Source organism: Salvia miltiorrhiza, chromosome 8 (genome assembly GCF_028751815.1).
Source record: "Salvia miltiorrhiza cultivar Shanhuang (shh) chromosome 8, IMPLAD_Smil_shh, whole genome shotgun sequence".
NCBI lineage: Eukaryota > Viridiplantae > Streptophyta > Magnoliopsida > Lamiales > Lamiaceae > Salvia > Salvia miltiorrhiza.
The window spans coordinates 24,913,458-24,937,720 of NC_080394.1; the positions used below are offsets into that span (position 1 = coordinate 24,913,458).

General features: G+C 36.1%; 2 long non-coding RNA genes across 2 annotated transcripts; both read right to left on the bottom strand.

Moving 5' to 3' along the window:
• Positions 1–16,768: 16,768 nt before the first annotated feature.
• On the bottom strand, positions 16,769–17,741 carry LOC130997200 (uncharacterized). The gene is made up of 2 exons (XR_009093007.1): positions 17,662–17,741; positions 16,769–17,058 (listed from the first exon to the last, which is right to left on the bottom strand). It is a non-coding gene; the product is annotated as an uncharacterized LOC130997200 (long non-coding RNA).
• A 3,284-nt stretch (positions 17,742–21,025) lies between these two features.
• On the bottom strand, positions 21,026–21,998 carry LOC130997201 (uncharacterized). The gene is made up of 2 exons (XR_009093008.1): positions 21,919–21,998; positions 21,026–21,315 (listed from the first exon to the last, which is right to left on the bottom strand). It is a non-coding gene; the product is annotated as an uncharacterized LOC130997201 (long non-coding RNA).
• Between the last annotated feature and the right edge of the window lie 2,265 nt (positions 21,999–24,263).

Sequence of the window (24,263 nt, forward strand, 5' to 3'; positions counted from 1 at the left end):
CTGGTGGATATACGGAACATGTGAACGTATGTCTAGCAAACTAAAAATAGTCCCCAAACCTGAAAAAATGCAACTTATAACAAAGCACCATATTATAAATCAATGTCACCACTGATTCACATAAGCAATAAGTCAGTAAAGGTAAAAAATTTCAGCACTGGAAATCAACAAAGATAAGGTTTTTTCAACCATGTAAGTATTGAACGGCTAATTTAAAGCTGCAATCTCCTTGATTTTAGAATCATGGTTGCATAATTGATTTTCCTTTTGATTTTTGAACATTGTCACAAATGATCATTTTTCATTTCGCTGGGCGCATAAGAAGACCAATGTTTTAGAATATCCCATATTAAAGGTTTTGCCAGAGGTGAGCAATAAATACTTTGTTGTGCGATAAGAAGACCATCACAAGAAGATACTGATATTATAAGTAATTTTGTCAAGGCTGGGAGACATAATATTTTGATCATGTGAGAAGACTCGACTTAGATAGTTGTCAAATCTTAACGACATACTCTGTTATTGAGGGCATGAGAGCGCGTGAGAATACCAATACTTGATTGAGAATATCACTTATTGAGCTCCAAAGAGTAAAGATAGCCGACAAATAATACAATCTTTGGACAAATTAGGAGCACACCGCAGATGTGGCTTTAATAGTCACCGTTGGGTGATTTAGGAGCGCACCACGAAGGTGGCTTTAAGAGTTGTCATTGGACGATTTAGTAAGGAGCACACCACGAAGGTGGTTTTAAGAGTCACCATTGGGTGATTTAGGAGCACAGCACGAATGTGACTTTAAGAGTCTTCATTGGACAATTTAGTAAGGAGCACACCACGAAGGTAGCTTTATGAGTCGTCATTGGACGATTTAGGAGCACACCACGAGGTAGCTCTAAGAATCGTCATTTGACGATGTAGTAAGGAGCACACCACGAAGGTGGCTTTAAGAGTCACCATTGGGTGATTTAGAGAAGAGCACATCACGAAGATGACTTTAAGAGTCATTGTTGGGTGATTTAGTAAGGAGCACACCACGAAGGTGGCTTTAAAAGTCGCCATTGAGTGATTTAGAGAAGAGCACATCACGAAGATGGCTTTAAGAGTCATCGTTGAGTGGTTTAGTAAGAAGCACACCACGAAGGTGGCTTTAAAAGTCACCATTGAGTGATTTAGAGAATAGCACATCACGAAGATGGCTTTGAAGTGTTACAGTCCCTTTGAAAATGTCATAGTCCATTTGAAAATATCATAGGCCCTTTGAGAGTATCATAATCCCTTTGAGAGTATCATAGGCCCTTTGAGAGTATCATAGTCCCTTTGAAAATATCGTAGTCCCTTTGAGAGTATCATAGTCCCGAGCAGTCAACCATGTTGCTTAGAATTTTTTTGAACAAGTGCATATGAGGGTATATACCCTACCACCCCCTCCCCCCGGTGTCATGTGCATGACTTAAATAAACATGTTTATGCGAATGTTTGTGGTGTTGATGTTACGATAAATCTATCATTATTTCAGCAAATATGCAAGTAAGTAAGTGGTATGCAATGCAGTAGTGTAACTAAGAAAAGTAACACAACATTGTTTCTCCAAAAGTCAAGAGTCTCTTTTACTTGACTCGAAACTTCGTTAGACCCTTCTCCCTCTAGTGAATGACGAGTGATCATGCGAGGTTGATATAATATAATCACCGATAAAAAGTTCAATTAGTATTTTAAATCCCAACACATATGCAGAAGTTGTGCAGCTTCTTATACTAGTAAATTCATGTTTCAAATATAATCACATATGCAAAAGTTGTGCGGCTTCGACGAGAGCATTATAGTTTATCTATCACACTTAAAACATTAAACACTAGTTTCTTAAGTTTCGTGCTCAAAAGTTTTGTCTCCAATTAGTCGGGGCGGAGGGAGTACAACTTTTTAAACACTATTTTTACATATGACCTCATCATCGAATAATTTTTTATATTTTTATTAAAATTCGTATTATTTTCTTTTAAGTAAACTTTTAAGAGACAGAGAAAACGTTCATTTTTCCCCGGCAACCACAATATTTTCTACTAATGTCTTAGAAATATACAAGTAATTTCATGCATCGAAAAAGAGGTGTACTAATTGTATAATACTCCCTCCGTCCCAATAATGAAGACACACTTTCCTTAATGGGTTGTCCCAATAATAAAGACACACTTCTAAATATGGAAATAATTAGGGCTTAACAACTTCTAATTAACTCAACCTTAATCATCATATAAATACATAATAAAAACCCTAATTGAATGAAACAATTCGTGCGCCTCCCTCATTTCAGCCCCATCTCTCTCTCTCTAATGTTCTCCCATCTCCTCCCCCTTCTCGGCGGAGTCGCCGCCGCCGAGCCACAACCACCGCCGAACACCCCTCGCCGCCGCCCTTCTGGATTCGTCGAACACCCCTCGCCGCTGCCCTTCTGGAATCACCGAACACCCCTTGCGACGACTACTGCCCTTCTGGAATCGCCAAACACCCCTCGCCGCCGCCCTTCTAGAATCGCCGAACACCCCTCGCCACGATCACCACCCTCTAGAATCGTAGCCACCGCCCTCCATCTGGAATCTCCAACCTAAATCTAACCATATTCTGGAAAACCCGTCCCCCATCTTCTCCCCCCTTTCGACACCATCTCTGGAACCCTCCGCCTTGGTTTCAGAATCCTCCATGGCCGCCGCCCATCTTCTCGCTCCAATTCTGCCACCGCCTCCCCTCCTCCGCCACCGTTTGTGGCCGGCGTCACCGTTATTACAACCACCATCACCATCACCTTCACCTCACTCGCTCTTTCTGCCCATGAGAATTGAAATAAAAATTCTTCTTCAGTAATGCCTTTTGGGTTTCAAATTTGCAGATTTATTTTTGTTTCATGCCTATGAAGACCTTGATTTTGGGGATTATTTCTGATTTGGAGTATGAATTGGAGGTTCCAAATTTGTAGACTTTTTCTGATTTGGGGATCTCAGATCGGAGGGAGCAGGGGCGAAGGGAAAGGGGTTGACGGGGACAGTGGCGATGGCTCGCTGGATCAAAGAGTGGTGGTCGGCGGTGGTGGTGGTAGAAAATCTGAATTTTTAAAATTAAAAAATCAATATAAAATGTAAAATAAAAGTAAATAAATTCAATAAACAAAAGTTAATCAAATGTGAGCCACAATACTTTTTCACCTAAACTATATCTCCTTAATCTCCGTGCCCAAATGAAGTGTGTCTTCATTATTGGGACGGAGGGAGTATTTCGAAACATTATTATTGACAGAAAATACTTATCAGTTTGATTGTGACGTAATACTTGACTGTGAAACCTTTTTTGACTTCCATTCAGCAAATTAAGTTACAAGTAAAGATAGCAAACCTTTTTGGACGTCAAAAAAATTTACAAGTATAGATGGATAGCAAACCTTTTTTGACTTCCCATTTCCGAAGACTAATGCCAGAAAAAAAAAAAAACGTTGGTTCTTTAATGTATTAAAATAAATACTGCTATTTGTTGTCTATTGTTTAAGATCAAAGGTGTGTTGTCTAATGCTTAAAATCAAAGATTTTGATTCAAATTATCCATCACGTAATCTTTAATTTTTTATTTAATTATTATCTATAAAAAAATATTAAGCGAAATAAATAAATAATTGGGGCATTAATTTAGTACACCACTAATCACAATTTGTATTCTAATTTGTTACAAGAGAGATCAAGGTTCAGATCCCAATTCCCATCACTCAGATGGGAAAAAACACACAAATCACTTTCAGCAAATCGATTTAGCCAACATCATATATGCAAAACAATTTAATTTTTTTTTGTTCTTCAGAAAATGTACGACGAATTCAGAACCAAGTTTTGAATCAAGGATCTATACAACTAAGTCTATAAAAAATCTAGGAAATAATTTCCTTTTTACTTTGTTCAAATCAATTCACTGCAACAGCCAAGAATCCTTGAACTGCTCCAGCGCAGAATCCCTAAAGTTATTGACCTTCATCAAGCAGAAGTGGGTGCAGAACCCTAACCCTAGACCAGCACACACCCGATCAGTCTTGAGCAAATAGCAAGCGGGTCCACACTCCGCCCCCTTACCCTGCACGACTATTCCCCAAGCCCTCGTCACTCCCTCCTCCAATTCTCCATTCCCACCCCTTTCTCTCTCTAACTCCTCCACAAAAATCAACCCATCCGGCGACTTCGATTCCCCGCTCCGCCATTCATCTCTCGCCATAGGCCATTTGGCCTTCTCTGTCTGAATCCTGATCCCCCCATCGAATCCAGAATATATTTGCACCAGCAGCGGCGCCTTTTTCAGGTTCTTCACAATGTCGGGCACCGAATCCTGCAACCACGAATCGATCCTTCCCAGAGGATCGTCGCTTTTGATGCTCGAATCGGAGGCCGGTTCAATCGATTCTTCAATTTCACAATGAGCAGGGTGAATTGCGTGATGAGATGGTGCGATCGACGCCGACGGAAATTGTTGTGGTGATTTTTTGGTGGGCAGGAGTGTGTTCGTGGTGAAAATTTGATTGGGTTTGTTTGTGGGAAGGAAAGAGGGGCGGCGGCTCAACAATTTGCCCGAAGTGTGGATCCTGATCGACGCCATCTCGAGAAAGACGGCGATTGGGGGAGGAGATGTAGAGGGTAAAGAGAGAAACCGGCGGTTTTGCTGGTGGAGAGAGAGTTTTAGAGAGAGAAGATTCAGACTGCAGAGGATTCCGAAGTTAGAGGCCGAGTGCGTGCGTGACAAGAACAAGTGTTGTAAAATAAAGGAGTCGTCGCCATCTATTTATATATACACTCATTTCTAACTCGTTTTCTATTCATTCAAGGATGCGGAAATAGTAGTATATCTTTTTAGCGCCTTCCTAATATTCGAACAATTTTTTATTATTATATTTTTGACGTTTTATCTTTTCAATTACTTACTTATGAGTAAAACCATCATTTTAATAATTGGCATCGAATCATATTTTCTTTAGTTGAGCAAGAGTAAAACAAGATAAAATTTTGTCACTTGTGCGAGGGTGAGTTGTGTTATTTAGTTTATTGAGGTAAGTTGTGTTATTTAGTTATCTTATAATTTAAATAATTTTTTAGGATACAATAACTTATTTGATATATTTAAAAGAAAAAAAAAAACATAATGCTGGTATACTTGGTTGGACTTTGACCCATATATATTGAACAATTATAACACATGGTAGATATAATGGAGCATTATAATTCAAATTCGTGTCCAGGAAAGGAGGGATTCTACTATTCATACAAATCACATGGCAATTAATTAAAATATTTACATCAACTTTGTATACTTAATTATTACGATGCAGTTCGAATTAGGCAAAAACATTGTGTATTTCGAAAATAAGGGAGAGAGAGATCGTACAAGTCATCAAAAGGAGAGGTGAGTGGCATGTGGCAAGCATGCAATGGAGGATGTAGAAAGCGTGGTGAGGTAGATAAGGCGCGTGCCTAAACGACGACGCTCGCTCTTCGCCTAAGCTTTTCGCGTGTTTCACATGATCCCACAAAAGTAACAAAACCTCTGTTTCACAAGGTCCCACAAAAGAAACACAAACACAGAAAATTGACGTCATATATTTTAGGATTTAATTATTAACATAAATATAAAAAAAAATTATGTGCCGACCATTCACATAAACTAATAAAATATTAATAAATATCTTATAATAAATATTTTATTAAAGTATTTCAGTGCCGCTGTGCAACGTCTTCCGGTCCTCATAAAAAAATAAATCACTATTTATCTTTTTATGGTGACATATAATTTCTTCGTTCTAATTCTAATTGTTTTTCAAATCTTCTTTACTCTTTTTTTCATAACATTCCATATCTCGTATTAATTTCTAATATAATTTCATCCTTGAAAAAAATCTATATATTCCTTTTATTATTGAAGTTTTTTTTTTTGAAAGGGTTTTACTATTGAAGTCCTTAATAGAACCTCTGTAGAGACGTACCACTTCAGTTAGATAATGAGCTATTCACCATCTCCTGCTACGTGTTTTCTCTAAATAGTGTTGATTTAATATTGGGCATTTCGTGGTTGGCCATGCTGGTAACGGTGAAGGCAAACTGGGACCGCTTGACCATGGAATTTTCGATGAATGGTCGCAAGGTATTTCAGCGTGGAGACCCCACACTCACGCGTTGCATCTGCACCCATCGTGAGTTTCAGAATTTGGACGCAAAAGATGAGTGTTGGCTCTTATGGTCCATGGATGGCGTGAAGACTTTGGACTCTTTTGGGGTTTTCGAGGACCTCTCGGCAGTTGCTCGACGCCAGTTGACCGAGGTAATCACAGCTTTTCCCGCAGTTCACACACACACTGTAGGCCTTCCTCCACCGCGCAGCAGTGATCATCGTATTGTGTTACAACCCGACGCTCAACCAGTTTCGGTGCGCCCTTACCGCTACAATCACTTGCAGAAAGATGAGATGGAGTGATTAGTAGAGGAAATGCTTGCAGCGAGTATTATTCAGCCGAGTACAAGCCCTTATTCCAGCCCAGTTCTTTTAGTTGTCAAAAAAGATGGATCTTGGCGTTTCTGTGTCGACTACCGCGAACTCAACAAGCGCACCATACCAGATAAGTATCATATTCCAATAATTCAAGAATTACTCGATGAGTTGCATAGCGCCTGTTGGTTTAGTAAATTAGATCTCAAGGCCGGTTACCATCAGATCCGAGTCGCCCGCTCAAATGTACTCATTCGGGGCACTATGAGTTTTTGGTCATGCTGTTTGGGCTCACTAACGCACCAGCTACATTCCAGAGTTTGATGAATGATATTTTCATATCCTTTCTTCGAAAATTTGTATTGGTCTTCTTTGACGATATTTTAGTATATAGTGGCTCTTGGGACGACCATCTGGTTCATCACTACAGTGTGAAATATATAGTATATTGGTCTTTTTTTATCATCACTACTCACAACAGGTTGAAAGAAACTACCTCGTGAAATATGTCTATCATGTGACTTGTTCCACTGCACCCCGTTGAGCCATCTCAAAGCAATCAAAGTGGGGGAGCTTTTAATACCTGAAAATGAGTAGATTCCGAGCGTACCAAAAAGACCAGATCAGAGTTGCAAAAATCTAATGATAATCCTTTGATTCAATTCGGTGAATATAATCAAACCAATCTGAAATAGTCAATCTTCACTCCTTCAAATTCACCATAGCGCGGACAGGCAAGATCCAACATAATGGATCGCCTAAAGAGAGATGTTTTTTTGTTGGAATAGCCCTAAAGACACACTTCCAAGCGAAGAGCTTCACACATTTGGGATAACCTCCAACTTCCAAATCTACCTCTAGAGACCATCATCTTCGGAAGACGACGACGCTGCAAAATGATTGCGAATAGAACAAGCGACATGATACCCTTATCTGACCGTAAAAGCAACCTCTGAGGCATGCGACCAAACCACATGATCTTGGAAATGTTGTCTTTCTTTCATAAAACTGTGAATTTTTCTTCAATCATCCGACTGGAGAATATTCTTGAGTTTATCTTCATCCCACAAACCATTAGTTTCGCTCAAAAAGTTTGAAACCCTCGAGTTTATGAAATCTTCGGACACCTTCGCCTTACCCACACGCCATGCAATACCATCATTTAAGATATATTTGCCCACTAATAAGCTTCTCCATGTAAAAGAAGGATTATGGGCATTATCAGCAAGGAGGAAATCACAACGAGAAAATAACGTGCTTTGAGATACCGTGCCAAAAGAGACTTGCTGTTTTGAAGCATCGCTTAGCTGAATAAACTAATATCACGGAAGCCAAACCCACCTTTATCATTCAAAAATTATTTTTGTTTCTCTGTGACATAATTTTAAATGTGTTAATAAGTAAAAGTGAGATTTTTTAATTTTCATGGAAGTCATGTTACACAAAAAAATAAGGGAAATCTCAAATTTCATCTTCGATTTTGTCCTTTCCAAATTTTGTTCGTTCTCAAAAGTATACTAATTCAAAAATATTTAATTAACATAAAATTGTACGAAAATATGAAAGGCAAATTCAAAAATATATAATGTGGGCTTTTATGTGTGTCAAATTGATCTTATCAAGTGAGACGATACCATCTAGTTCCAAAATTATAATTACTTTCCTTTGCATTGATAATTTTTCGCACAAAATACAACCCTACATGGTATATATATATTTTTTTCTATTAATGTGATCAATTTTGTGCATTGTTACGGGATGATCAAGGGGTGAAGAAACGTATACATATCATGTTGAAGCATTCCATTATTTTGGAGTTTAAGGTTCATTTTAGATATTGGCTATTCCGATACCTACCGACTTTGTGAGGGAGAAGAAAATCACCAACAACGTACAACGTCGTCTAAGTTGTCTACCACGACGTGCTGCCACCTGGTGTCGCTGTGCAATGAGATGTTGCCGTGCAATGGGATGCTCGAGGTGACACCTAAGTGATGTCGTACTGTGAAGGTTTGGTGGATTTTGATATACATGGCTTTGAACTCTAAAACAATGAGAAGCTTGCAAATTGGTTATTTCCCATTAGAGCAGGTTGTATGTCTTTTTCCTTGGTGGATTAATGCATTACCTGTATATAAATGGGAAGAGTCTAAGCTACACCATGCGTGGTGCGCTTCCCCGGTATGATGCTGCCACGTGGCCCGAACAAATTTTAAAGAGCGGTTCGTCCGAACCGGGATGTAATGCATTTCCGTTTCTTCTTTAGCAAACTGCCGTTAACCAACTCTACCTATTTCCAACATTTTCTTTTCTTCTTTATTTTTTAACTTTACCCATTTTGTTTTTGTTCGTCTTCTAAGTTCTTAAGTTCTACAATAATAATGCTTCTCAAAAAAAAAAAAAAAAGTTCCACAATATTAGCTCATTTTCTGTCTCTAAAAGACTTCATCTTTTTGAAGTATCGACGCAGCACGGACATCTGGCCGATTTCAAACCCTATTTCTGGACGCCGGCGCAACGGCGAATAATTACCACCGGCGGTCGTTGCCTTACAAGGCAAAGAGAGGCAGACGACCGAGATAAGGGATCGGGTTCTATGGGAGAGAGGAAGAGGATCGAGAGAGAGCGTGGTGGTCGAAAGTGGCTGCTCGTCGAATTTAAGAGAGAGGATGTTGTAGTCGGCAAATTCGCCTAATTTGGGTGAAGGGGATGAGTTCTGGCATTGTGAGTGCAGCGTGAGGCTTGAGAGAGAGAGACAGAGAAAAGAGAGATCAGGCTAGTGAGAGGCGACGGTGGAGGTGCTGCAACCTCGCCGGATTTTGGATATGGTACGCATTTTGAGAGAAAGAGAATAAGGGAGACGATAATGAATTTGGCCGAGGAAAATGATTTTTTGATTGAGTCTAAACGATGTTGGGCTTCATGAATTAAGTTGTTGGGCCATTGTAGAAGATTTATAATTATAAAACATGTTAGTATTTATTTATATAACTATCTAATTATAAGATAAACATAATTGTAACTAATAAAATTGTGAAAAGTTAATAAATGGTGTATAATCAACTGATATAAAATAGTTTGTTCAATTTCTAAATATGATAGATAGTTATCAACTTTATCATGAAAAAAGTATTTCGCCTGAAAACAATAATAATTATCCGTAAAAATGTATTTTGTAATATAATTTATTTTATATAAAATTAGTAATAATATTTCTGTATAATCATATTTAATAATTTCTATATAATCTAACTCCAATTGATTAATCCCCAATTCAATTTCGTGAAATTTAACCCAATTTGATAATCCCCAATTTAATGTCATATAGTCTAACTTCAATTAGGGATGAAAATAAATCAATTAATTTTGGTTCGATTCGGATTTTTGATATTCGAATACGAAATTTTATGATTCGAATACAAATACAAATATTTTTTTTGATTCGATTAGTTATCAAATACAATTCGAGAATTATGATATTCGATTCGGTATTCGAAAATATTCGATATATATATATATATATATATATATATATATATATATATATTAAAAAATAAAATAGATATAAAGTAAAATAAACAAAAAAATATATGTATTTGGATAAAAATGAACAAAAATGATAATAATAAAAACTTTAAAAGGACTTTGATTCCAAATATGATTCAAATGATTGTTTTGTTTGAAACAATATGTTAGAATCTTTATTCTATCAAAATTGTGAATTGAATATATTCGATTCAAATCAAATAGAAGGAAGTTGAATAGTAGGAATATTTGAAGCGAATATTTAATTTATATTGTTTAAAAATTAAAATACACTTGTAAAAAAATGAAACGAATATTCGATTCGGTTCAAATATTCGCGAATCAATGTACGAATATTGATTCGAATATGCAATTATTTTTACGAATATGAATCGAATTCAATAATATTCGATTCGATTCGTTTGAATTCTTAACTTCAATTCAAAAATCCACAAATTCAGTTTCATGTAATCTAACTTTAATTTCACAATCTCCAATGCAATTTTATGCAATCTAACTTTAATTTGATAATTCTCAATTCAATTTCGTGTAATCTAACTCGAATTTGATAATCCCTAATTCAGGTTTCATATAATTTAACTTTAATTTCATAATCCCCAAATCAATTTCATGTAATCTAATTCCAATTACATAATCCTCAATTCGATTTCATGTAATATAACTTTAATTTGATAATCCACAATTCAATTTCATGTAATCTAACTCCAATTTGATAATCATCAATTCAATTTCATATAATCTAACTTTAATTTCAAAATCCCCAATTCAGTTTCATGTAATCTAACTTCAATTTCATAATCTCCAATTCGAATTCATGTGATATAACTCCAATTTCATAATCCCCAATTCAATTTCATGTAATATAATTTCAATTTCATAATCCCCAATTCGATTTCATGTAATCTAACTTTAATTTGATAATCCCCAATTCAATTTCGTGTAATCTAACTTCAATTTCATAATGTCCAAATGATTTCTCACTAATCATACTTCAATTTGATAATCTCCAATCAATTTCCAACTAATAATACTTTAATTTGAAAATTCGCAAATGATTTTGCACTAATCATATTTCAATTTGAGAATCCTCAAAAGATTTCCCACTAATCATACTTCAATTTGAGAAGCCTAAATGATTTCTCACAAATCATACTTCAATTTGATAATCTTCAAATGATTTCCTCTAATCTTGCTTCAATTTGATAATCCTCAATCGATTTCCCGTTAATCATACTTCAATTTCATAATCTCCAATCGATTTTCCACTAATCATAGTACAATTTCAGAATCCCCAAATGATTTTTCACTAATAAATAATAATACTTCAATTTGATAATCCCAAATAATTTCCCACTAATCATACTTCAATTCAAGAATCTCTAAACGATTTCCCACTAATCATACTTCAATTCAAGAATCTCTAAACGATTTCCCACTAACCTTGCTTCAATTTGAGAATTATCAAACGACTTCCCACTAATCTTACTTCAATTTTAGAAATCTCAATCGATTTCCCACTAATCATGCTTCAATTTCATAGTCTCTAATCGATTTCTCATTAATCATACTTCAATTTCATAATCCTCAATTCAATTTCATGTAATCTAATTTGAATTTCATTATTCCTAATTTGATTTCATGTAATCTAACTTGAATTTAAGTATTCCCAATTCGATTTCATGTAATCTAAGTCCAATTTTATAATCCTCAATTCAATTTCATGTAATCTTACTTTAATTCATTATGCCCAATTCAATTTGACCATCCCCACTAATCATACTTCAACTTGAAAATCTCCAATCAATTTTTCAACTAATCATACTTCAATTTGAGAATCCGCAAATAATTTCTCACTAGTCATACTTCAATTTGAGAATCATCAAATGATTTCCCGCTACTTATAATTCAATTTGAGAATGCCCAAATGATTTTTCACTAATTGTACTTCAATTTGAGAGTCCCCAAATGATTTCCCCTAATCTTACTTCAATATGAGAGTCATGAATCGATTTCTCATTAATCATACTTCAATTTCATAATCTCCAATTGATTTTCCACTATTAATACTTCAATTTCAGAATCCCCAAATAATTTTTCACTAATCTTATTTCAATTTGAGAATCCTCAATCAATTTTTCACTAATCATACTTCAATTTCAGAATCCCCAAATAATTTTCCACTAATTTTATTTCAATTTGAGAATCCCCAATCAATTTTTCACTAATCATACTTTAATTTGAGAATCCTCAAATGATTTCCACTAATCATACTTCAATTTGAGAATCCCCAAATGATTTTCCACTAATCTAACTTCAATTTCATAATATCCAATCGATTTCCCACTAATCATACTTCAATTTGAGAATCCCCAAATGATTTTCCACTAATCATACTTCAATTTGAGAATCCCCAAATAATTTTCACTAATCATACTTCAATTTGAGAATCCCCAAATGATTTTTCACTAATCTTACTTCAATTTCATAACATCCAATTGATTTCCCACTAATCATACTTCAATTTGAAAATCCTCAAATGATTTTTCACTACTAGTACTTCTAATTTGAGAATCCGAAATGATCATTACCACTAATCTTACTTCAATTTCATAATCTCCAATTCGATTCCATGTAATCTTACTTCAATTTTCATTATCCCCAATTCGATTTCATGTAATCTAACTTCAATTTCATTATCTTCAATCGCATTCCACTAATCACACTTCAATTTCACTATCCCAAAATCGATTTCATGTAATCTTACTTTAATATTATATTCCCCAATTTGATTTCATGTGATCTTACTTCAACTTCATAATCCCCAATTCGATTTCATGTAATCTCACTTCAATTTCTTAATCCGCAATTCGATTTCATGTACTCTTACTTCAATTTCGTAATCCTCAATTCGATTTCATGTAATCTTACTTCAATTCATAATCTCTGATTCGATTTCATGTTATAGAAATATAGGGGTAAATTATTATAACAATGGCATTTATAATGATAACCTTGTATTGAACATATAAAGTTATTGCATTCGCAATTAAATTTATTATACTTGAAAAAAATAAAAATTTCCCTCAATATATAGTCTCATTTAAATGAGACTATATATTTGCATCATCCTTTTTTTTTTCTTTTTTTTTGAGAGAAAAGCAAGAACTTCATAGATCGTAAAAGAGAGTTGACAATGATACTGGGAGCAGCTCCCGTGCAAAAAAGAACTTCACCTTGACTAGTGAATGCAACACTTGGATTCAAATTTCAAATGAAGCTTTTTGTTTTAGTATAGTAAATTTCACTGTGAAGGATAACTTTATACATCTAGTACAATGTTCTCACGATAAATGTAATTTTTATAATAACCACCCATTTAACATATTTATAGTTTTTTTTTTCTTTAATGAAATTCTAGTGTATGCCACACATAAGTATTTATTATGTACTAATAATATAAAACATACGAATATATTATTTTATATCATTTGATTATACTCCCTCCGTCCCATAAGCTTAGGCTGATTGAGATTTTCACAAAGATTAAGAAAAATAATTGGAAATGAAAATATATAAGTAAATTTTCTAGTATGCCCATATTTATTATTTAATGATGTATTTAAGTGGGAGTAAATTAAAGAATTAAATAGAGATATAATAGTAAATGAGTAAAAAAATATTACTTTTTATGGAAACAAGCCTATATAAATGGGACATTCAAAAAAGGAAAACAAGTCTAAGCTTATGGGACGGAGGGAGTACAATTTATATCACTCCATTGATTGACTTTTCAAAGTCTGTTCATAAGTCACAATTATGTTTATCTCATAATTAATTATCTATATAAATACGTATAACTTATTTTATAATTATAAAACTTCTAAAATGGTCCCAAACTCCCAATACACAATTTATTAAGCCCAACATCTTAAATATTTTAGGCCCAACCAAAAATCCTTTTCTTTCTATTCATTTATCGTCTCCTTCATCTTTTATCTCTCACCTTTCTCTTCCTCACAGTATGCGCCGCTGCCATATTTGAAATCCGACGAGGTTGTGCCACCTCCACCCCTCGCCTCTAACTAGCCTGATCTAACTCGCTTCTTTCTCTCTAGCCTCATGCTGCACTCACAACATAGAACCCATTTCCTTCACCCAAATCCAGCGAACTCGCCGACTGCCGCATCATCTTTCTTAAATTCGGCGAGCAGCCGGCGTCGACCCCCATCCTCTCTCTCTTTCCTATTTATCCCTTCTTTAGGCCGTCGACCTCTCTTTGCCTTGAAAGGCGACGGCCGCCGTCGCACATGCTGCGCCGCTGCGCCGTCCAAAAATAAGGATCGAAATCGGCGAGATGTCATGCTACGCTGCTACTCTAAAAAGAACGAGTTTGGTTTGAATAATAATCTCTCTAAAGAGAAAGAAGATGAGCTAATTTCTATAAAAAAAAAAAGAATTATTAGAATCAGATATTGCGGAACTTGGGACGAGGAACAAGAAGAAAATGGCTGAAGTTAAAAAGAAAGAAGAAAAGAAAATGTTGGAAATGGGTAAAGTTGGCTAACGGCCGTTTGCTAAAAAAGAAACGGAAGTGTATTACATCCGGTTCGGACGAACCGCTCTTTAAAATTTGTTCGGGCCACGTGGCAGCATCTTACCGGGGAAGCGCACCACGCATGGTGTAGCTTAGACTCTTCCATATAAATGAGGTGGAAAGCCTCAGATCTTAGAAGGCAAAAATGTTGGAGTCTCTAATAATTTTATTCTATACATTTCTAAACTTTATAGCTAGCCACCAATCATAAAAATGAAATGGGTAAAGGAATCACAAGTCCATTCCTTTATATTCCTTGTTAGTATAGTAATCACCCAAAATTTGTCATTTCTTACTTACATTCATTTCATTCCCTCATTCAATTTACAATTCCAAGCGGCTCTTTAAATGATCTTAATTAATGTAAATACAAAGAAAAGTAACCTCTACTTTTTTATATATAAAAAAATTGATGATAAGTGAGTGCAGCAATCAAGAAAAAAAATTGATAGTAAATGATCTTATTTAATATTGGAATAAAAGAATTAAGAAAAAATGATGCAAAGGCAAATTGAAACATGAAAGTGAAAAAAAAATAAAAAAAAATTGGCAATTTGTCTTCCACAATCACAAACATGAAGTATCACCAAGTAAAAGCAAAGAAATTTGTTGATATGAAGTGAAGGAAAATAGCGATTGTAGAGAAATTAATATTTATAGGCGCTCATAAATTCGAAATTAAGAAGAGTTCTAATGCAATAAGAAATCTACTCTTGTCATAATTTATAAATTTGATGTAAATATTATTTGCTATCAATAAGAAACATATTATCTTTAGCATAATTAATCATTTGTACGTGACTCTAAAATTAAGAATAAAGGATTTCAAATATTCTTTATAGTACTATTTAATCATTTATATTTAAGTCTCCATAGCCCCATATAGTTTTGAATTAATTAATTGAGTGCAACATGAGATAAGTATGGCGATGCACTTATAAGCTCTTTCAAAGTGTTTGGCAAAATAAACTCCTAAACAGCTTATAAGCTCCAAAAATAAGCTCCAAGAACTTATAAGCTCTTAAAAAAATAAGTTCCTCTACCCCAACTTACTTTTTTATAATCTCATATGCAACAATCATTTTACAAATATTTTTCAACTATAATTTATTATTTTCATCATTAATCATTTAAGTTCATTTCTCTTCGATTTTCTCTCTCTAAAAAATATTTTCTCTCTCTAACTTATAAGCTCAATTATCCAAACACTTTGACAACTTATAAACTCTTAAAAATTACATCTTATAAGCTTTTGAAACATCTTATAAGTTCCAAGAGCTTATAAGCTCTTTAAAATAAGCTTAGCCAAACACCCTCTTAATCGTTCTATTAATTTGATTCTTACGATGAGAAAAGATGAGAAATGTCATGTCTTTTCTGTAAATTAATTTGGACCTACGATCACAAAAATGAGTTGAAAAATAGCACAAGTTTTGTAGCGGCCCTGAATTGCTAAGGAAGCGCCTGGTTTGCGGTGCTGGTGTTGTCCTGTTCCATCACTCTCGTCAAGAGCAATACTAGATTCACTCCCACACCAAGCAAGCCCTTGATTCACTGAAACACACCAAATTTCAAATTCATTTATATCCCATTAATTAATATGTTCTTATAAATATATATAATATGTGATCTATACTAATAGAAAAAGTGCATTTGTCATAAAATATAGATTGCCTATTATATCCCTGTTACATATTTTATTTTAAAGATAAGCATAGCCGATGTATTAACCAAATTAAGGACTTATGCATCAAAATATTTTTTATTTTTTATCAAATAAAATAACATTGATTATGCGTACAACATAAGCTCTTTTTATTAGTACATATATAAATATACCTGAGGAGTTATGCATCCTCCAAGATCCATGGCTTCGAAAAATTAATGGTACGTAAGTGAATGCAGCAATCAAGGGCTTTATAGTCTTTGGGCTTTGAGAAGCCCCTAGCGGAATTCCAAAATAGTCACGGAACCATCACCTAATTAAAGAAGAGGAAATATTAGTATCAACATCATATGTATTGATATAAAATAAGGAATCTATAACACGAAATAGAATGAAGTACAAATGTGTCACACCCCAATTCTTGAATGAATAAATATAATCGAGGTGCAACTAATTCATAGAAATAAACAAGGAACAACCTTGTTAAGACTCGAATAATAAGATAACGAGTCGGGCTAGGCCCCTTTGGATCACAAGTTTTGTTTCATGCTTCTGATAACCAATATTCATTAGCATAAAACTAGGAGTTAAGTGCTTAGGCTCAATCATAGATGTCATTCTAAATCTGATATGAAAGTCTTAAGTTGAGAAAACAAAAGACAAAATATTATTTACTGCTACAGCGGAAGTCTTAAAAGGAAGTTGAACCCTAGCCTCAGCTCAGTCCCGTCAGCACCGGCCAGCCAACCTGAAAACATTTGAAAGTATTTTTGGGCTAAGTACTAATGTACTCAGTGGGCATGCATTTTCATAAACATTTCATATTTTCGTAAAGACAGTTTATCCAATCATAATTTACATAACTTAGAAGGTTTTAAAATGAAATAACTTCTAAGCATGTTAAAACATTTTCTTTCATTTGTGCGCACATGTCACACTCCCTTTCCGTTACTCGCTGTGATCCCGGACCTTTTAGCCACCGACGGATCCATTTCTCCTTCTTACTTGAACTGAGGGCGTAACCCAGTCAAGTTCCCATTTGGGACCCAATGCTCCGGAACACATCCCGTCGAGCACCCTTATAACGCCTCATACATACATGATTAGTGCCCGAATGGAGATCAACCCACCGAGTCAGCTAATAGGTGTACACAATTCTCAAATAACGTGTTAGGTCAAGAGAGAACCTCGATCGATTCATGAATTGCGAGCCTTAAACAGAGCAGAGTGCACATAAACATTTTATTGGATAAACAGTTTTCATTACATTAAATAAACAATTTGCATTTCATTGAAACATTTAGAGCTTAATAACTCAATCATACTTTGTACATTTGGAAAGTAAGCCCACCTGGATAGGCAAAGCCTGAAGATCATAAACATGAAAACCTGTCTTGGGAAAGCAGCGCTAATCCCCCTGGTCACAAAGCCTACAAGAAATTCTATTCTTAATAGGTCTCGTGAAGCTAATCTTACGTCGTGGTGAAGTGCTTAACATTCTATGATTCACTTAGTCGGGTTTTCAAAATTTAGTAAATAAATACTTGAAAACTAAATTCTTGAGTTAAGGACACCAACAATATCCTTACTCGATTTTCTTAAATAATTGGATTTAATGAAAACCAATTTAATCATAAATGATTCTATGTAAAATGCTTGATGCAAAATTAATTCATGCTTTAACTCACATAATTAAATAAATATATTTAACATATGCACATAATAAGAAAAAAAAAAACTATTATGCAAACTTTTTTCAAAAATAATTAATTAAACTCAAATAAAGAGTCAAATTAATAAATCAATTAAACAAGTCCAACAATTAAATGAAAGCCATATTTTATTTGAAAAATTCGCAGCTCAAATAAAATAAATAACAGTCCACATTTAAACTAAAATTTCAGCCCAAATTTTAATTAAAACGGCCCATTTGTAAAAATAATTTAAGGAGGCCCAATGGCCCAAAATTCTTCCTCCCTCTTCTTTTACACGCACACACACCTACACACAGAAACACACGCACACACACACACCACCGCCCAGCTCCCCCCCCTTTCCCTCATCCGGCGGACGACAGCAGCCGGCCTCCGGCCGCTGCCGCCGCCGCCCCTGACCTCCATCTCCTTCTGTCTCACTCTCTCACGACAGCTCACTCACCCACACGAACTGGAAGCCGTCGCCCATTCCCTTTCCTCGACTCCGGCAGCAGCAGCAAAGAGCCGGCCACCACCGCCTCCAGCCCTAGATCTGAAATCGCCGCCTTCCTCCCTTACCACGTCTCTGTCTCACTCTCTCCTCTACTCACTCGGGCCGACGACAACAGTGGCGCCGAACCACCGCCGACCGCCGCCCGCTCTCTCTCATTTCTGCCTCCCCTCTCCTCCCTCCTAACGGATCGACGACCGAGCCGTCGCCTCCGAGCCCTAATCCTCCAAATCTAGGCGCCACCCTTTCGATTCCGGCGAGCAGCAAGAGCCGCCATCGCCGTCCCAGCCCCCTTCTGTTCTCCCTCTCACCCTTCATTCTCTCTCAACCACCTCCTTCTTCCCCCATTCAGACTCGACAGACGGCAACCATCCAACAAAACCACCGACTCAAGCAAGAATCAGTTCAAGACTCGACTCTCACAGCAAAAACACACTCAACATTCAACAGCCAAGACCAAGACTCAAGTTTGAATTTTTCTTTTCAATATATCGATCTTGTTTTATCATCTTTTGAATGTATAACATTGTAAAAGCACAAATGTGTAGTAGTATCCAAGTTATGCAGTTTATTCTCATGCTTTGTTGGTTTGATAAGTTGTAGAAGTAAAACAGCATACATAGATAGGATGCATTGTATTGTCATTTATGCAGAGGGAATAAGTTGGAGTTTAAAAGGTAAAACCTTTAGGATTTGTTCTGGGATGAAGCTGGTTCTGCAAGGAAATGAAATGCAGAGGAAATAGTTTTGAGTTTGAGTTTACATAGTTGAGGGAAAAATGAGTTGAAGAGAGAACTTTACCGTATGAATTCTTGCAGCTGGGTAAAGATGAATTGTGAATGAGGAAAGATCATTTAAAGAAAAATGAGTTAACAGTTGAATGGATTGATGAGTAGTGTAGCAGCATGGGTTGGTGAATAGGGCAGCTGATTGTAGTGGCATGGTTGAAATATTTGACTTTTGTATAATTAAAGTGGCAGAGGATTGGGGATGAGATTTGCCTGCAAAAGCATGGCTGAAATATTTGACCTTTGGGGTCTGAGATTGGAGGCTGCCGCAGAGAGTAGGGTGGCGGGTAGGGTGGCTATAAAAGGCATAGGTTATGAGTGATAATTGGACACTCCAAAATCACTCAGGATAAAATCGTCGAGACTGTACTAATGCTTCAGGGTTTGTTAATTAAAAGCTCGTGAAAAATGCTTAAATGCTAAATTAAATAAATATGCAATGCATATAAATTTAATAACTAAATTTACAAATGCTTTTGTAAATCATTTTTGTTGGAATTTAAAATATAAATCATTTTTCATTTTTCCGGCGTAAATCATCCTAATCTAAGTTTAAAATAAATTCTAAACTTAATATAAATAGGCGGGGTGTTACATTCCTCCCTCCTTATAAAAATTTCGTCCTCGAAATTGCATACTTAGGAAATCTAGTTTGGAGTACTAGACATTCACTATCAGTGCACCTACATAGCTTGATGCTTATCACATTTTCTAATCGTGAGAATGCTACGTCTCATGTCTCGAGAACTGTTGACAAACGAACTCATTCTAATAATATTGTGCTTATTGTGATGGAAGAAAAATCTTATTGTGGCAACTACATAGTGAGAGTCTATACATTGGAATGACGCTCTACTCAAGGTCAAACATCTTAATTGACAATCACCGAGATCTTAGTCATGTGGGCTGGCCAGACCCAGCACGGCGAGTCACTCAGTCAAATGGGAGCTTCGCCCCCAATCATGTCAACATCTTATCTCTTATAAGGCTCTAATTGAACTTCTAATTTAAGCACTTACTTCTAAGTACTTCAATCATAAATCATTGGTACCATATAAATCCATTCTATGCCGTTCTAGCGGTGCTATCACGACTAACATTCTTAAGACATTCTTGGGTGGTTCTCAAACGGTTTGTAAAAGAACTTATCATTCTAATCATATAGGCAGTGAACCTAAAATGATAACATAAAGCTTTCTCATCATTCATTCATACATACATACATACATATATTTGCTTTCTTTGAAATTTTGAGTCATATGGACATTAAATGTCCCTTTCATGAAAAACTTTACTTATGCCGGAAAGATTCAAGGAATCTAACTCGACCATACATACATACATACATTGATTCGTTAAGGGCTCGGGTTGTCCCAAACACGAAATACATGCATTAAGTCGTTATGGGTTCGGGTAGTCCCAAACACGACAAAAAGCATTCACATAGCATCGTAAACATAAGGCGCACATTTTCTTGAAAACTTTCATAACAACTGAAATACATATATTTATATTTTTGAAACTATTATCGTACCTTTGTTGCGGCAGTGTGACGGCGAGCTGAGGACTACTGACATTCTTAGAAGTCTAGAGATACTATTCTAGACTCGACATCAAAAGCTTATGGTTATCAGAGTCATGAAAGAAAACTCGTGCTCTGATACCATTCTGTCACACCCCAATTCTTGAATGAATAAATATAATCGAGGTGCAACTAATTCATAGAAATAAACAAGGAACAACCTTGTTAAGACTCGAATAATAAGATAACGAGTCGGGCTAGGCCCCTTTGGATCACAAGTTTTGTTTCATGCTTCTGATAACCAATATTCATTAGCATAAAACTAGGAGTTAAGTGCTTAGGCTCAATCATAGATGTCATTCTAAATCTGATATGAAAGTCTTAAGTTGAGAAAACAAAAGACAAAATATTATTTACTGCTACAGCGGAAGTCTTAAAAGGAAGTTGAACCCTAGCCTCAGCTCAGTCCCGTCAGCACCGGCCAGCCAACCTGAAAACATTTGAAAGTATTTTTGGGCTAAGTACTAATGTACTCAGTGGGCATGCATTTTCATAAACATTTCATATTTTCGTAAAGACAGTTTATCCAATCATAATTTACATAACTTAGAAGGTTTTAAAATGAAATAACTTCTAAGCATGTTAAAACATTTTCTTTCATTTGTGCGCACATGTCACACTCCCTTTCCGTTACTCGCTGTGATCCCGGACCTTTTAGCCACCGACGGATCCATTTCTCCTTCTTACTTGAACTGAGGGCGTAACCCAGTCAAGTTCCCATTTGGGACCCAATGCTCCGGAACACATCCCGTCGAGCACCCTTATAACGCCTCATACATACATGATTAGTGCCCGAATGGAGATCAACCCACCGAGTCAGCTAATAGGTGTACACAATTCTCAAATAACGTGTTAGGTCAAGAGAGAACCTCGATCGATTCATGAATTGCGAGCCTTAAACAGAGCAGAGTGCACATAAACATTTTATTGGATAAACAGTTTTCATTACATTAAATAAACAATTTGCATTTCATTGAAACATTTAGAGCTTAATAACTCAATCATACTTTGTACATTTGGAAAGTAAGCCCACCTGGATAGGCAAAGCCTGAAGATCATAAACATGAAAACCTGTCTTGGGAAAGCAGCGCTAATCCCCCTGGTCACAAAGCCTACAAGAAATTCTATTCTTAATAGGTCTCGTGAAGCTAATCTTACGTCGTGGTGAAGTGCTTAACATTCTATGATTCACTTAGTCGGGTTTTCAAAATTTAGTAAATAAATACTTGAAAACTAAATTCTTGAGTTAAGGACACCAACAATATCCTTACTCGATTTTCTTAAATAATTGGATTTAATGAAAACCAATTTAATCATAAATGATTCTATGTAAAATGCTTGATGCAAAATTAATTCATGCTTTAACTCACATAATTAAATAAATATATTTAACATATGCACATAATAAGAAAAAAAAAAACTATTATGCAAACTTTTTTCAAAAATAATTAATTAAACTCAAATAAAGAGTCAAATTAATAAATCAATTAAACAAGTCCAACAATTAAATGAAAGCCATATTTTATTTGAAAAATTCGCAGCTCAAATAAAATAAATAACAGTCCACATTTAAACTAAAATTTCAGCCCAGATTTTAATTAAAACGGCCCATTTGTAAAAATAATTTAAGGAGGCCCAATGGCCCAAAATTCTTCCTCCCTCTTCTTTTACACGCACACACACCTACACACAGAAACACACGCACACACATACACCACCGCCCAGCTCCCCCCCCTTTCCCTCATCCGGCGGACGACAGCAGCCGGCCTCCGGCCGCTGCCGCCGCCGCCCCTGACCTCCATCTCCTTCTGTCTCACTCTCTCACGACAGCTCACTCACCCACACGAACTGGAAGCCGTCGCCCATTCCCTTTCCTCGACTCCGGCAGCAGCAGCAAAGAGCCGGCCACCACCGCCTCCAGCCCTAGATCTGAAATCGCCGCCTTCCTCCCTTACCACGTCTCTGTCTCACTCTCTCCTCTACTCACTCGGGCCGACGACAACAGTGGCGCCGAACCACCGCCGACCGCCGCCCGCTCTCTCTCCTTTCTGCCTCCCCTCTCCTCCCTCCTAACGGATCGACGACCGAGCCGTCGCCTCCGAGCCCTAATCCTCCAAATCTAGGCGCCACCCTTTCGATTCCGGCGAGCAGCAAGAGCCGCCATCGCCGTCCCAGCCCCCTTCTGTTCTCCCTCTCACCCTTCATTCTCTCTCAACCACCTCCTTCTTCCCCCATTCAGACTCGACAGACGGCAACCATCCAACAAAACCACCGACTCAAGCAAGAATCAGTTCAAGACTCGACTCTCACAGCAAAAACACACTCAACATTCAACAGCCAAGACCAAGACTCAAGTTTGAATTTTTCTTTTCAATATATCGATCTTGTTTTATCATCTTTTGAATGTATAACATTGTAAAAGCACAAATGTGTAGTAGTATCCAAGTTATGCAGTTTATTCTCATGCTTTGTTGGTTTGATAAGTTGTAGAAGTAAAACAGCATACATAGATAGGATGCATTGTATTGTCATTTATGCAGAGGGAATAAGTTGGAGTTTAAAAGGTAAAACCTTTAGGATTTGTTCTGGGATGAAGCTGGTTCTGCAAGGAAATGAAATGCAGAGGAAATAGTTTTGAGTTTGAGTTTACATAGTTGAGGGAAAAATGAGTTGAAGAGAGAACTTTACCGTATGAATTCTTGCAGCTGGGTAAAGATGAATTGTGAATGAGGAAAGATCATTTAAAGAAAAATGAGTTAACAGTTGAATGGATTGATGAGTAGTGTAGCAGCATGGGTTGGTGAATAGGGCAGCTGATTGTAGTGGCATGGTTGAAATATTTGACTTTTGTATAATTAAAGTGGCAGAGGATTGGGGATGAGATTTGCCTGCAAAAGCATGGCTGAAATATTTGACCTTTGGGGTCTGAGATTGGAGGCTGCCGCAGAGAGTAGGGTGGCGGGTAGGGTGGCTATAAAAGGCATAGGTTATGAGTGATAATTGGACACTCCAAAATCACTCAGGATAAAATCGTCGAGACTGTACTAATGCTTCAGGGTTTGTTAATTAAAAGCTCGTGAAAAATTCTTAAATGCTAAATTAAATAAATATGCAATGCATATAAATTTAATAACTAAATTTACAAATGCTTTTGTAAATCATTTTTGTTGGAATTTAAAATATAAATCATTTTTCATTTTTCCGGCGTAAATCATCCTAATCTAAGTTTAAAATAAATTCTAAACTTAATATAAATAGGCGGGGTGTTACAAAATGAGTACATGCACTCGATCGAATATAATTAAAACTACTTCAATATTTTGATTGTTTATCGCTATTATTTAACATTTTAACTATATATATAAATTTTGGAGTTTA